The sequence below is a fragment of the Arvicanthis niloticus genome, chromosome 23 (genome assembly GCF_011762505.2).
Source record: "Arvicanthis niloticus isolate mArvNil1 chromosome 23, mArvNil1.pat.X, whole genome shotgun sequence".
NCBI lineage: Eukaryota > Metazoa > Chordata > Mammalia > Rodentia > Muridae > Arvicanthis > Arvicanthis niloticus.
In genome coordinates, this window is record NC_133430.1 from 33,868,616 (window position 1) to 33,881,114 (window position 12,499).

Genomic DNA, 12,499 nt, shown 5'->3' on the forward strand with positions numbered 1-12,499 from the left:
TCCTTTCCTCGATCCCTGAGCAGGGTGAGCCAGGAGGCTTGCCCTCCAGACAGATACCCGTGGACGAAGACTGCACTCAAACCTCCCCCAGCTGACTTCTTCCTCTCTGAGAGGAAAAATGATCAGGAGACTCAGGATAGGAACAAGAAGAAATTAAAATGTGGTCTATTTGCCTGCAAGGACACCATGTGGTCTCTGTTTTATGTTTTTTGTTTTGTTTTGTTTTGTTTCTTAGATAGACTAGGAGCTGCTGTCTTTAATGATTCTCACACTGCTCTTCAGTCATACCGTCTATCCTCGGAGCTTAATTCAAAGACAGGATCCTGGTAAGAAGCAGATGAGGTGCCCAGTGCTGGCTATAGAGAGCCCGATGTGAATTCATCGTGTATGAGTCTTTGGCATTTATTTTGTTCTCTGAAATGCGTGAGTACATGGAGAGGAGTGCAGACAAGGACTGACCGTGGTACCAGATGTCTGAATCTGGACACCATAGACATGCAACATTATTTGTATCATAAGCCATTATTCTCAGTGTCAAATAACTACCAGTTGCAGGGACCATTCCAATTCATTCATTTGACTTCCTTTTATCTAACTGAAACTTAGAAGATCTTGGCCTATTTCAATAAAAATTTTCCCAGTCTGGAGGGCACCTTAAGCAGGAATTCCTTCCCTTGACAATCACTATTTCTGTAGTTCTGTCTGAGAATGGCTTTCATACGGAGTCCTTCAGTGGCCTGTAGGACCATGAAAGGCAGCCTGATTTCTGGTTAAGTTAGGTTTGAAATTCCAGTGACCCACAGGGTCCCCTGCAAGGGATGGTAGGCGTTTGCCATGCTCCCAGACTTCAGGATCCTGACATGAGGCCACAGCCCTACATAGATTTACGTCCTTTAGTCACCAAGGGCAACGCCCCTGAGCCCCTCCACAGGTAGAGGGCGTGACTACAGGCCATGTAGCCTCAAGACAGATCTCCACATTAATGAGGAACCTAACAGCCAGAGGGCATAGCCAATTAAACATTCCTACCCAGCCCCTCCTCCCTGCAAAAGGTATTTATTTAACCTCAGGCCTGCCCTGAGAAAACTAGAGTACAGTTTCTCATCTACTTTCCACCATGACAATAAACATCTTAAAACCATGAACTGTTTCTCTTTCCTTGGGATCCGCTGTGGGGAAGGTCTTCACCTATAGAGCAACTGTCTAATCTCCCACAGAAGACCTCTCTGCGTTCCCAGCCACAGCGACCACCAACCCAAGCAAGCTGACCGCCTTGACCAAGCCAAGAACGTGCGGACAGTCCCTGCGGGACAGAGCCGGAGCTTCTCTCCCTTTCTCTCCCTTCAGCTGTGGGCCAATCCAGCCCAAACGCCCCCACTTCATTCTCAGCTCTTTTGTGGCTCTCAGCAGAGCCCAGAGGCACAAGAGCCTGAGAACCAGCCAATCCCGGCCACGTTTTGGCCCAGGGACCCCGCCCCCCCACACCCCACACCCCACACCCCACACTCCACACCCCACACCCCACACCCCCACCCCACCCCATCCCCGCCAACTCTGGCAGTCCCTGGGACCTCAGACTGCGCTCCCCACCCCTGGTCCTTTGGCTTTCCATAGCCCGATGCTTGCCCCGGTGCCAGCGTGGGCAGAGTGTAGTCAAACTTCCCACGCCTCTGTCTCCCTGAGTGGCCCTAGCCTCGTGACAGGGCAGACGCCGGACACACTTTAACCCAACAGTGGGCCAGGTTACCAGTGGTTTGGTTGGGGCTTGGTTGGTTTCATGCATCTAAATGATTGACATTAACCTGCTGTCTCCTGGCAACAGGAGAATCACTGCCATCAGGCAAAGGGGAAGGCAGCTTAAGAACACAGCTGGGTTCCCTACCCTGCTGCAGCCTGCTGTGACCAGCAGTGCTCTGGTTCTGGGAGTTACAGACTAACGGAAGATCAACTGGTGTGTGTGTGTGTGTGTGTGTGTGTGTGTCTGTCTGTCTGTCTGTCTGTCTGTCTCTGTCCTGTACATGTGTATGTCTGCACATGTGTTTTCTCTATAACTAAGTTATTAATGGATGAAAACTTTGCTTGTAAATGACTAAATTGTGAGCTAGGGTAGGAGGTGTGACCAAAATAGATGTCTTGGGATAGAGTTGACCCAGTGAGAGGCTCTTCCTCACATTGGAGAGGCAGGAGGGGAAGAAGGAGAGAGAATGCTAATGATTGCATTTTAAGATATTTAGAATGAATCCAAAACTGAATCTCTGTGTTAATTCATCTGGCAGACTCTCAGTCAAGGGCATATTGCTCGGGAGGGGAGGTTCCCTCACAATCCTCAGAACGATGTAACAGTATTAAAATTTCAATTTCTCTCAGATGACCATAGTATCAGCAGAACTCCACATTGTACTGAGGGTCTTAGAGAGGTCTCCCTTGTGTAGATGTATGGTCTCAAGGGCCTTGACATACAGCGCAAGAATTGCGCAGACTTCCGCTCAGGAGGCGGGCCAGGCACTCACTTCCCCTCCATCCCCTCTGTCTGGTCTTGAGACAGATTAGGAGGTCTCGGCTTTCTCTAAGAGCATTTGACTGGAGTCCAGTGTGGTTAAAGAAGGTAAGTAGCATGTTAAATCAAAAATGCATTGCATTCTCTAGCGCTGTTTCTCTTTTTCCTTGAGGGACTGGGTGGGACGGTGGGTGGTATCTGCATGTGCATGTGCCTATACATGTACACGTGTATGTGCATATGTATGTATATATGCATGTGTATGTGCCTATGCATGTACATGTGTATGTGCCTATGCACGTACATGTGTATGCGCCTATGCACGTACATGTGTATGTGCCTATGCACGTACATGTGTATGCGCCTATGCACGTACATGTGTATGCGTCTATGCACGTACATGTGTATGTGCCTATGCACGTACATGTGTATGCGCCTATGCACGTACATGTGTATGCGCCTATGCACGTACATGTGTATGCGCCTGTGCATGTACATGTGTATGCGTCTATGCACGTACATGTGTATGTGCATATGCATGTGTATATGCATGTCTATGTGCCTATACATGTGCATATTATGTACATGTGTGTACATGTGTATATGCATGTGTGTACATGAGCATGTGTATGTGCATATGTGTGCAGAGCCCAGAAGTTGCCATTAGGGGTCTTCCTCCACTGCCCTTCACTTTATTTATTGAGACCAGGTCACTCACTGAACCTGGAGTTCACTGATTGGCTAGACCACCTAACCAGCAAGTTCCCAGAATCTACCTGTCCACATCTCCACCCCGAGCTCTGGGGTTCCAGATGCACACTACCGTGCCAGCTTTTATGGGGACACTGGGGATCTTAACTTGGGCCCTCCAGCTTGGCACAGCATGCTCTTTACCCTCTACACCATCTCCCTAGTCCTGTTTTGTTTCCTCTCCTTAAGTGACACTCTCAAGAGTGAACAACTTTGCTGTTTGATGGACAGCTATCAAACTCCTCCCCAGCCCCTAGTCTCCAGCCCCACAGAGTCTGGTTGCTTGGGAATAGAAGCTACAGCGGGAGCCAAGGCTGATTGAGAATCAGTGCTTGTTGCCATGGATCCAGACGCCAACACAGGCACTCCCAAACTGTCATCAGAGAATACCTTCTGCAATTTGTGCCCCACCTCTGTCCCCAGAACTACAGGTCTGTCACTCAAGCGGCTTTTAGTAAGCTGAAAGGATCTCATGGCAAGAGCTGGGGTTGCTCCAAATACCTCATGGTTGGTTACCCAGGGAACTCTGCTCTGGCCCTTGGTTTCAGTTCCAATGCTCCCACTCCAGCAGCTGCGGCTTAGAAGACTCTGCTTCAGGCAGGGCCTCTAGACCTCTGCCTCCTGTCTGCAAGACCTGGCCCACAGCCCTCAAGTTGTTTTCGATCAGACCAGAGAGAAGCCTCCCTTAACTCCTGGAAGCTGGCATAGGCAGGCCTAGTAGGCCCGTGCAAGCTGGTATGATCAAATAAAAAGTCTGTGGTCAGCAGAGATTAGGCTGTGTGTGCATGTATACAGCTGGCTGTATGAGCTGCCTTCCTCTCGCTCTCAGTGGCTCAGTCTGAGAGATGTCCCTCCCATGCATGGCTGTGTCTGCCTCACGCTGTGATCCAGGCCCAGCGAAAGCTTCACCCAAGTGGCAGTATCGCTTTATACAGGGTGCAGTGGGCTGAGCTACCCACACAAAGAACAGATGGCACATGGAACTGCCCAGAGCCGACAGCAAGAATACTGGGGAGTTTCAGGGAAGGTGAGAAGTGACTCAGCAGTCAAAGCACTTGATGTTCAAGCCCTGACAACTCAAGTTCAATCTCAGAACCCCTACCCTAGAAGACAGAACAAATTCCAGTCCAAAGGCCGTCCTCTGATCCACATGCAGACCATGGCATATGGGGTGTGTTCTCCTCCCTCTCCCTCTCCCTCCCCCTCCCCCTCCCCCTTCTCCTTCTCTCCTTCCCTCCCTCCCTCCAGTAATAGTTATAAAATAATACTTATTCTTAAAGAGTTGCAGAGAACATCCAGAAGCAGGGAGTGTATGGAATTAATCCAGTAAAGGAACAAGGTTGTGCTGAGAAAATGAAGATCTATAGAAGGAAGCTAAAACCATCCAGGCGGTGGTGGCAGTGCACACCTTTAGTCCCAGCACTCAGGAGGCAGAAGCAGGCAGATCCCTGTGAGTTCAAGGCCAGCCTGATCTACAGAGTGAGTTTCAGGGACAGTCAGGGCTACAGAAAGAATGCCTGAAAAAAAGCAGATGGGAGGGAGGGAGGGAGGGAGGGAGAAAAGGAGGGAAGGGATGAGAGGGGAGGGTAGGGGGAAGAGAGAGGGAGAGAGAGCTAAAAGGTGGTAGAAGACGAGGGACTGGGGGAAGCAAAGAGACTGCAGAAAGAACTTCGCGAAGGACTTCAGATGAAGTGGAATACATCCAGCCCCCAGTACTGGCAGCATAGCTCCAGCCTGGCTGCTATAACAGGGAGATGTTGGGCTGCTGGCACTTAAAGCCCCAAGCTGGCACAGTAAGAGCTAAGAACCCCTGGCACTCAAGGCTCAGAATTGCTGCAATTAAGGAAGCAGCCCTTTGCAGCTCAAGAGCCCTGCCAGTCGCCTTGTCTTCGCTCAAGTTCCCAATGCCTCTCGTATGTTAGTGTCCTGTAAACACACACTCCTCAGCACTCCCTAACTAGGGACAATGATGATAGCAGTCAACTCACCCTGACCTGTTGTCAGTTTTCCACAAAATACTCCATCCCACTTTGCACCTCAGCCATGTTGATGCCTTAAGAAAGACCTCATTTGTCTTCATGTCCTTGGAGACCGAAAGTGTTTTCTGAAACAAAGGAGTACAACTGTGCTCTGTAACCTGGGTAGACTTGGCGCACCATTCATACAGAGAACTCAGCAGCAGAGACTGCCCTGTGGCTTAGTGATGTCAACACCCTGTAGCAAGGCGCTTTCCTCTTCAAAAGAGCTGCACACTTAGAATCCTTCTCCTCTGGTTAAACACATTGGCACCACGCTCCTAGCAACCTGATTTCCCAGCTAGGGTGAGACTAGAACTAGTAGGTTGTTGGAGGTAGGGTTCTGTCATATATGATGAGTACCAGGTAACGGGAAAGGACACAGAAAGTCCTGCATGCCATCAACACAAAGGCAGACACTTGAGTTTCAGGAGCCATTCAGAAGTTGACTGTTAGAAGCAGAACTGTAGAAAGGGTCCTGATATTTTGAAATTTTAAAAAGATTTATTTTTATTTTATGTAGATGAGTGTTTGCCTACATGTGTGTACTGTGTGAAGACCTGGTGCCCAAGGAGGCCAGAAGAGTGCATCAGATCCCCGGGGACTGGAGTCACAAAAGTTGCAAGCCACCATGTGATGCTAGGAACCAAACCGGGGTCCTCTGGAGAGCAGCCAGTGCTCTGACCAGCTGAGCTGCCCCTCCAGATCCAGCCTTGACATTTTAAAAGATGGCATTACGTTCAAGATATTCCATGTCAAACACCAGGTATATTCATATATAAAAACTTTCTAAGGGCATGGCTCTGTGGTAGGAGTATTTGTTTTGCATGTACAAAGCTCTGAAATCTATGCCAAGTACAGTGTGTGTGTGTGTGTGAGAGAGAGAGAGAGAGAGAGAGAGAGAGAGAGAGAGAGAGAGAGAGAGAGAAAAGGGAGAGAGGGGGAGAGGGAGGGGGAAAGGGAGAGAGAAGAAGACCAAAAAGGAGACAGAAAGAGGGAGAGACAGACATAGAGAGAGGGAGAGGGAGAAACAGAAGGACACACGCATGCACACACACACACACACACACACACACACACACAGAGAGAGAGAGAGAGAGAGAGAGAGAGAGGCTGGAAAGGTTTCTCCGTGGTTAATAACACTTGCTGCTATGGCAGAGGAACCAGTTTGGTTTCCAAGACCCATGTGTGATAGTTCACAATTGCCTATAAGTCTGGCTCCAGGGGACCTGACACCCTCTTCTGGCCCCTGAAGGTACCTGTAGTCATTGTCTATACCTACACAGACACACATACATAATTTAACATAAAATAAATCCTTAAAAAGAGGATACAATCTTTTTTAAAAAATCACCTACACATAAATGTGATTTTTTTTCCTTCCAGGTATGTAAATAATTATTCACACTTGCTGAGGAATCTTTTATCATGTAAGGGTTAAATTCTTCAACCAGCCCATTCCTGGTGATTCCAAATTAGCCACACTCCACTGGGTTCCCTCTACTGGGTAACTGTCAAACATCAGTCCTGCAGGCTGGGAAGCCCCAAAGACTCAGTTGTTCCACATGGGTGCCATTTTCTGTGTATCTTCAGACAGCAGTGTGGTCAAAGGGCTCCCTCCCTCAAGGGCACTAAGTCCATTCCTGATCTCATGACCTTCCCCAAGGACCTACCTCACAGGACTATCATACTGGAAATTAGGTTTCAACACATGAATTTGAGGGAAATGCAAATACTTAAAATGCAGCACCCCTGAAGTATGAACCAATTAAGGAGATTGGGAGACTAAAATAGCGCCAGTAGAGCCTTGGGGTAAAACCAGTCATATTTCTCACGTTTGTATCTTATGAGGGACTCAGGAAGGAAGTTAGTAGACAACAGCTGGAGAGGGAGCTGTTGTTTCAGCCAGCAACAGAAGCAACTCGACTGTGGACGGTCTGCCACAGAGGGAGCCAAGGACAGGAGAGACATGGTAACCTTTGAGCTTTGGTTAATGGAAATGCAGAGGTTTCTCTCTAAGAGCTATGATTCAAATTTTGGCTCTTGTGTCTCAGATAAAAGCTTTTCAGAATTGGGAGGTTTTTACATTTTTTAAAATCTGTTTATATTTATTGAGACAGTTCTCTTCATAGCCTAGACTAATCTCAAACTGTCTTCGTAGCTATTAAGGATAACCTTGAACTTCTGATCCTCCTGCCTCTACCTCTCAAAGGCTGGGATTACAAGAGTGTGGCACCACTCCTATCTCTTGTGTACCTGGGACTCAAACCCAGTACTTACTGCATGCTATGCAAGCACGCTATCTACTTGAGCTGCATCTCCCAGCCCAATGACCTTTTTAAAAAGAGTGTTTGTGGTTTCTTTAAAGACTTGGTGTCTAGGCTCACAGTTTTATAGGGCAGCACTCAGGGCCAGCTTCCCCTTAGTGAGGACACCTTCTGAGGCCAGAGAGCAACAGGTGAGACAGTGACAGCTAAATAGGAGACAGCCATGGCTCTCCTCTGTAGTGAGAATTTTGGGTTCTTTAAAAAGACATAGAAGTGTCATATAGGAATACGGTTTTTGTTTTAATCCCAGGTGTGGGATGCAGGGCTGCTTCAGATCGTCCACAGCAGCTGACTATGATCTGCCTCGTGCTCTGGCAGAGGCGTGGTTTTGCCGGCAGCAGTTTTGGCAAGTGTATAATGTTTGGAATTCTGGGGACTTTTCAGAGGGTATATAAATGCTAGAGCCCCCCCCCCCCCCAAGAAGGGGCTGGCTGGTCAGTTGGTGGTTAGCACTGTTGTTGCAGTTTGTTGGGGTTTGTCAAGTGTTCCGGGGCAAAGAGACGAGAAAAGGAAATTGGATATCCTGATAGTGAAGATCAAAATAATCAAGGAATGCCCAGGAATCAGTCAGGACTAATGCAGGAAGTAGTCTAACAATATCGGTGCCCCCTTTCCCGTATCCCCTTCTCTCAAGGGATAAGGGTGGAGAAGGATGATATATATAGGAACCCATAAAGCCAGCCTCCCAAATGCCTCCTTACACTTGTGCCCACATCTCCCAGTGGTCCCCAGTGCCTGGTTCATCACCCTCCCTCGTCATGCCACCTGCTTGGCCCTGGGGACACTGAAGGTGCTAAGTCAACCACCCAGGAGCCAGCTGTCAAGGATACCCACACAAAGTAACACCAGCAGGTATGGTAGCTCTGGCAAGCTCATTCTGGAAATGCTTTTCTTCATTGCTCGGTGTTTTAATATTAATTCGCTTTAAAAGTATTAATATTAGCTTAAAAAAAAAAAAAAGACTAGCCCAGGCTGACACAGAACTTGGGTCCCTTCTGCCCTAATACACTAGAAAAATAGGTCTAGAAATGACTGAGGCTGACCACATGCTCTTCCACTGTGCACTTAGCCCTAACACAAACCAGTCATGTCCGGAGCCAGAGGGACCTGCGGGCAAACTTACGCATTTTCTCTCTGAAATGATTTTAGCTAAACCCAGCCCAGGCCATCCATCAGCAGATGCCCACAAAGAAAGAGGAACAAGGAAGACATCCCCGTGCTCTATAACTTAAAAGAGGAGTCTGCACGTGTTATTTCAAAAATAGAAAAAAATAAACAAAACTTCTGGGTTTAAACATATAATAAAGTCCCTACTTTTTTTTACCTTCCTTTGAAAGTCTTATCTGCTTTCTTCAGCATGCTGGCATGGGCTGGCTCAGAAACTCTGTGAACCTATGAAGACTTTTTTTTTTCTTTTCATGTTCTTTCTGTGAGAAATAAGAAGGTGATGGACTGGACCACAGATTGAAACCTAAAAGACTCAAGGACCAGAAAAATTTTTATACTGAACTGACAGTGTAAAGGATTGATCTAGTTGGTCCATAGCCTGGGATTGGTATTCCAATTAAATGATAAAGTCCTAAACTATTCACAAGGAAAATATACAACATCAAGAGAAGCTTAGATTCCATGTGCCTCAGGTGTGTTTAATTTGAATCTTCGTGTGGCGGGATGCTGGGAAATGAAGATCCAGGTCTCTAGGTCCACTGAGGCCCCTTCATGTAGCCAGTTTGTAAACAGGAGCCCCTGCCTGCATCCTGGGCTGTGGACCCTGTGATGCCTCTCTTGTGTCCAGGAAAATGGTTCTCAACCTGTGGGTGGTGACCTCTTTGAGGATCAAATGACCCTTTCACAGGGGTCACCTAAGGTCATTGGAAAACACAGATATTTCCATTATGATTCATAACAGTAACATAATTACAGTTATGAAGTAGCAATGAGTGTAAGTTTCTGGTTGGGGGTCGTCACAACAAGAGGAACCATATTGAAGGGTTGGTCACAGCATTGGGAAGGTTGAGAACCACTGCTCTAAGGCATTTCCTCTCCTTTATGACTGGAATGCGAGGCAGACGTAGGCATAGCCTCCAGCCCATCTCGTCCAATTGGAGGCCCGGAAAGACGCTGTGTCTTCCATAAAAATCTCTGCTTTAAATTAATGCCTAAAATTGAGATTCATCTTCAGTTCTTCACTTAAAAATGTTCTCAGTGTTTGTAAAATAAATTAAGGCGCCCAATTCATCTCCACGCGCCTGTGTTCCTCTGGTTGTCAATAATGCGGGGGATTATCAGGTCTTTGGTCCTATGTATCTAGTTAATATCGTATATGTGGTATTGCTTTTACTCCATTAGACATAAGCCAAAAATCTTATTCTGGATTTCTTGCCCTAGAGAGAGAATATGTCTTTAGTCTTTAATCCAGATCTCTATTGTGGTTGTACTAGCATCAAATTTCAAAATCATTTCCACTAAAGCTTTAAATGAGCCATTGTTTTTGTAAGCACTATGAGAGTCACATTCCATCTGACTGACAGTGTTCCCTCTGTTGCCTCATCTGGTTCCTTATCTTTGCTGGGCACATTGCATTAGCTGGATCCAGCGTCCCTTTGTCAGTGTTAATAAGGGCGTGAATGCTTTGTGACACACAAGGCTGCTCGCTTTTAGTGAGTCAGGTTACTGAAGACGTACACGGTCTGTTTCTCTGAGTGTTTCCTGTTCCTCTGCTCAGTTTCTTCTCTTTAGGTCTTCACTGCCATGTTTTCTATGTTGAATCATCCTCTTGACTTAGCCTCATGTTTTCAAGGACTTATAAACAAAACCCTGCGTTTGTATTTATTCCTGTCCATGCCTTTTCAAAAAATATAAATTATCAAAAATGTAAACCATCAGAATATATAAAAAGGGATATTCAAATGGACAATGCTGTCAGCAAAGCTTTTCCCCTCTAAATAGTCACTAGCATGTCTGTTATGTTTTAAAAGTCAAATTTCATAGTGAATAGCAAGATGTAAGTTAAGACTATTTCTATATTTGGGGAGAGGAAGTGGCCAGCAGGTGAGACACAGGAAGAGAGGAAGGCGAGCGGTTAACATGCGTTGTGTCCACATACAAAGCTGTCCCGGTGTACACAGCTAGGCTAGCCAACATAAGAAAGCTTTGAAAGCTAACTTCTAAGAATCTGATGTCTTTCCTGAAAGTTCTAACATCTAGAGTCAATCTTACATTTGTATAAAGGTTGAACCATTTACCGTTGTCTGCATTGTTGCCATTCAGAAGAACCAGAGTCTCACTTCAAGTGGTACAGAGCAGTCAGTCATTCTCAGGCTGTGAGCCGTGACCCTTCTACAAATCGAATGACCCTTTTACAGGGGCCATCTAAGACCCTCCATATTTCAGATATTTACATTACAATTCATAACAAGGAAAATCACAGTTATGAAGTAACAACAAAAATAATTTCATGGTCGTGGTCACCATAACATGAGGAAGTATATTGTATTAAAGGGTTGCAGCGTTAGAAAGTTGAGAATCACCCTTTAGAGCTTCACACACACACACATGTAAGAATAATGTGACTTACTCAGAATTACAGGAATGTCCCTCAGTCGCTGTATATAACTTCTGTGCCTATCACAGAATCAAAACCATGAACCGCAGAGGAAGTGAGGGAGCCAGTGTCACTCGGCATGACTGGGAAGTAACACTCCATTCTGCACAAAGTCAGTGCTTGGATGCTAAGAGGTACTTGATAAGTTAATTTGTCTCCTTTCAGCCCCAGGCACTCACTCCTCACACTCAAATCCTTCTTACATTAGTGATGTCTGTCTTCTGCATGGACAGCTCACAGCCCTTAATCTGTGAAGTCACTGTCATGGCCCCTTTCTTTGTAAAGACAGACAACAGTATTACTGCAAAACCTGGAGAGAGTCAGTGAAAAGGTTATCAGTTCAGATACAAGAGACGCTGTATGGACACTGGGAACATGCCCCGGGTTTCAGAGACACCTGGTGTCTCCTTTCACACTTCGTGCCCATGAATGATCCTTGGGTAGATGCTATAAAGAGTGGTGTCCCTCCTGCCCAGGCTTAACCTATCAGCCCTGATCGCCACCCCCATCCCCACCCGGCCTCGACTCCTCCCCTCCCTCCTCCACAGCTCACGCAGCAAGACCTCTTCTTTTTTCTCCGCCCTCTATCTAGTCTTTCCACCTTCAAAAATTTTTTTTTGTTGAAAGATGCGGTACTCAAGGGGTCACTTGGGCCAGTCCCACTCCTTACCGCAGACTCTGAAGGAGCTATGGTCCTTCTTGAAACGGAATCCAGGAGAGCCACCTGCTTGTAGCCCCAGCTTGTAATCTTTTGCCTCTGGAGCTTAGCAAGCAACCCATCAGGCTTGGATGCCAGTCCAAACACGGACAGCAGAGGGCGCCCACAGCATGCGGTTGCCGGTGCAAGTAGGTGCTGGGGGACCTTCTGGCTCCGGAAAAGTTCAGATTTACAAGGGCATCTGCTCTCCTTGGCCCCACTGTGATTTTCTCCCAAACTGACCTACGTCTCTCTCACATGTCACTCTCCGTGTTCCTGATAGGAAGCCTGGAAGCTGGGGACATGAACTTCGTTCCTAATTTTGTAGCGATCTTCCCTCCTACGAAACTGCACTGCCTCCTCCCTCTGAACTTTGAACCATTAAACTATCGACACACAGAAGAGAGTTAGCAGGGATTCCACTGGGAGACGAAGTCTCTAAGCAGCAGGTTTTAGTAATGAGGCTACTTGCCTCTTTAGTGAGCTATCTAAAGATACCTTGATTTTGGTTTTGGCTGGTGTAGAGAGGAGTCATTTAAGTAAATCTAACTGACATTCTTTCTTCCCCTCCCCCAAAGGAAAGAGGGGAGTAAGGTGGCTCCAACTCAC

At 46.9% G+C, this 12,499-nt stretch overlaps 1 long non-coding RNA gene across 1 annotated transcript in view; it reads right to left on the reverse strand.

The window, feature by feature from the left end:
- LOC143437010 (uncharacterized) overlaps positions 1 to 12,225 on the reverse strand; it is a 30,709-nt gene extending 18,484 nt beyond the window's left edge. The window contains exon 1 of the long non-coding RNA XR_013106717.1: positions 11,864 to 12,225. This is a non-coding gene — a long non-coding RNA (uncharacterized LOC143437010). The remainder of the gene's footprint in view (positions 1 to 11,863) is intronic.
- Between the last annotated feature and the right edge of the window lie 274 nt (positions 12,226 to 12,499).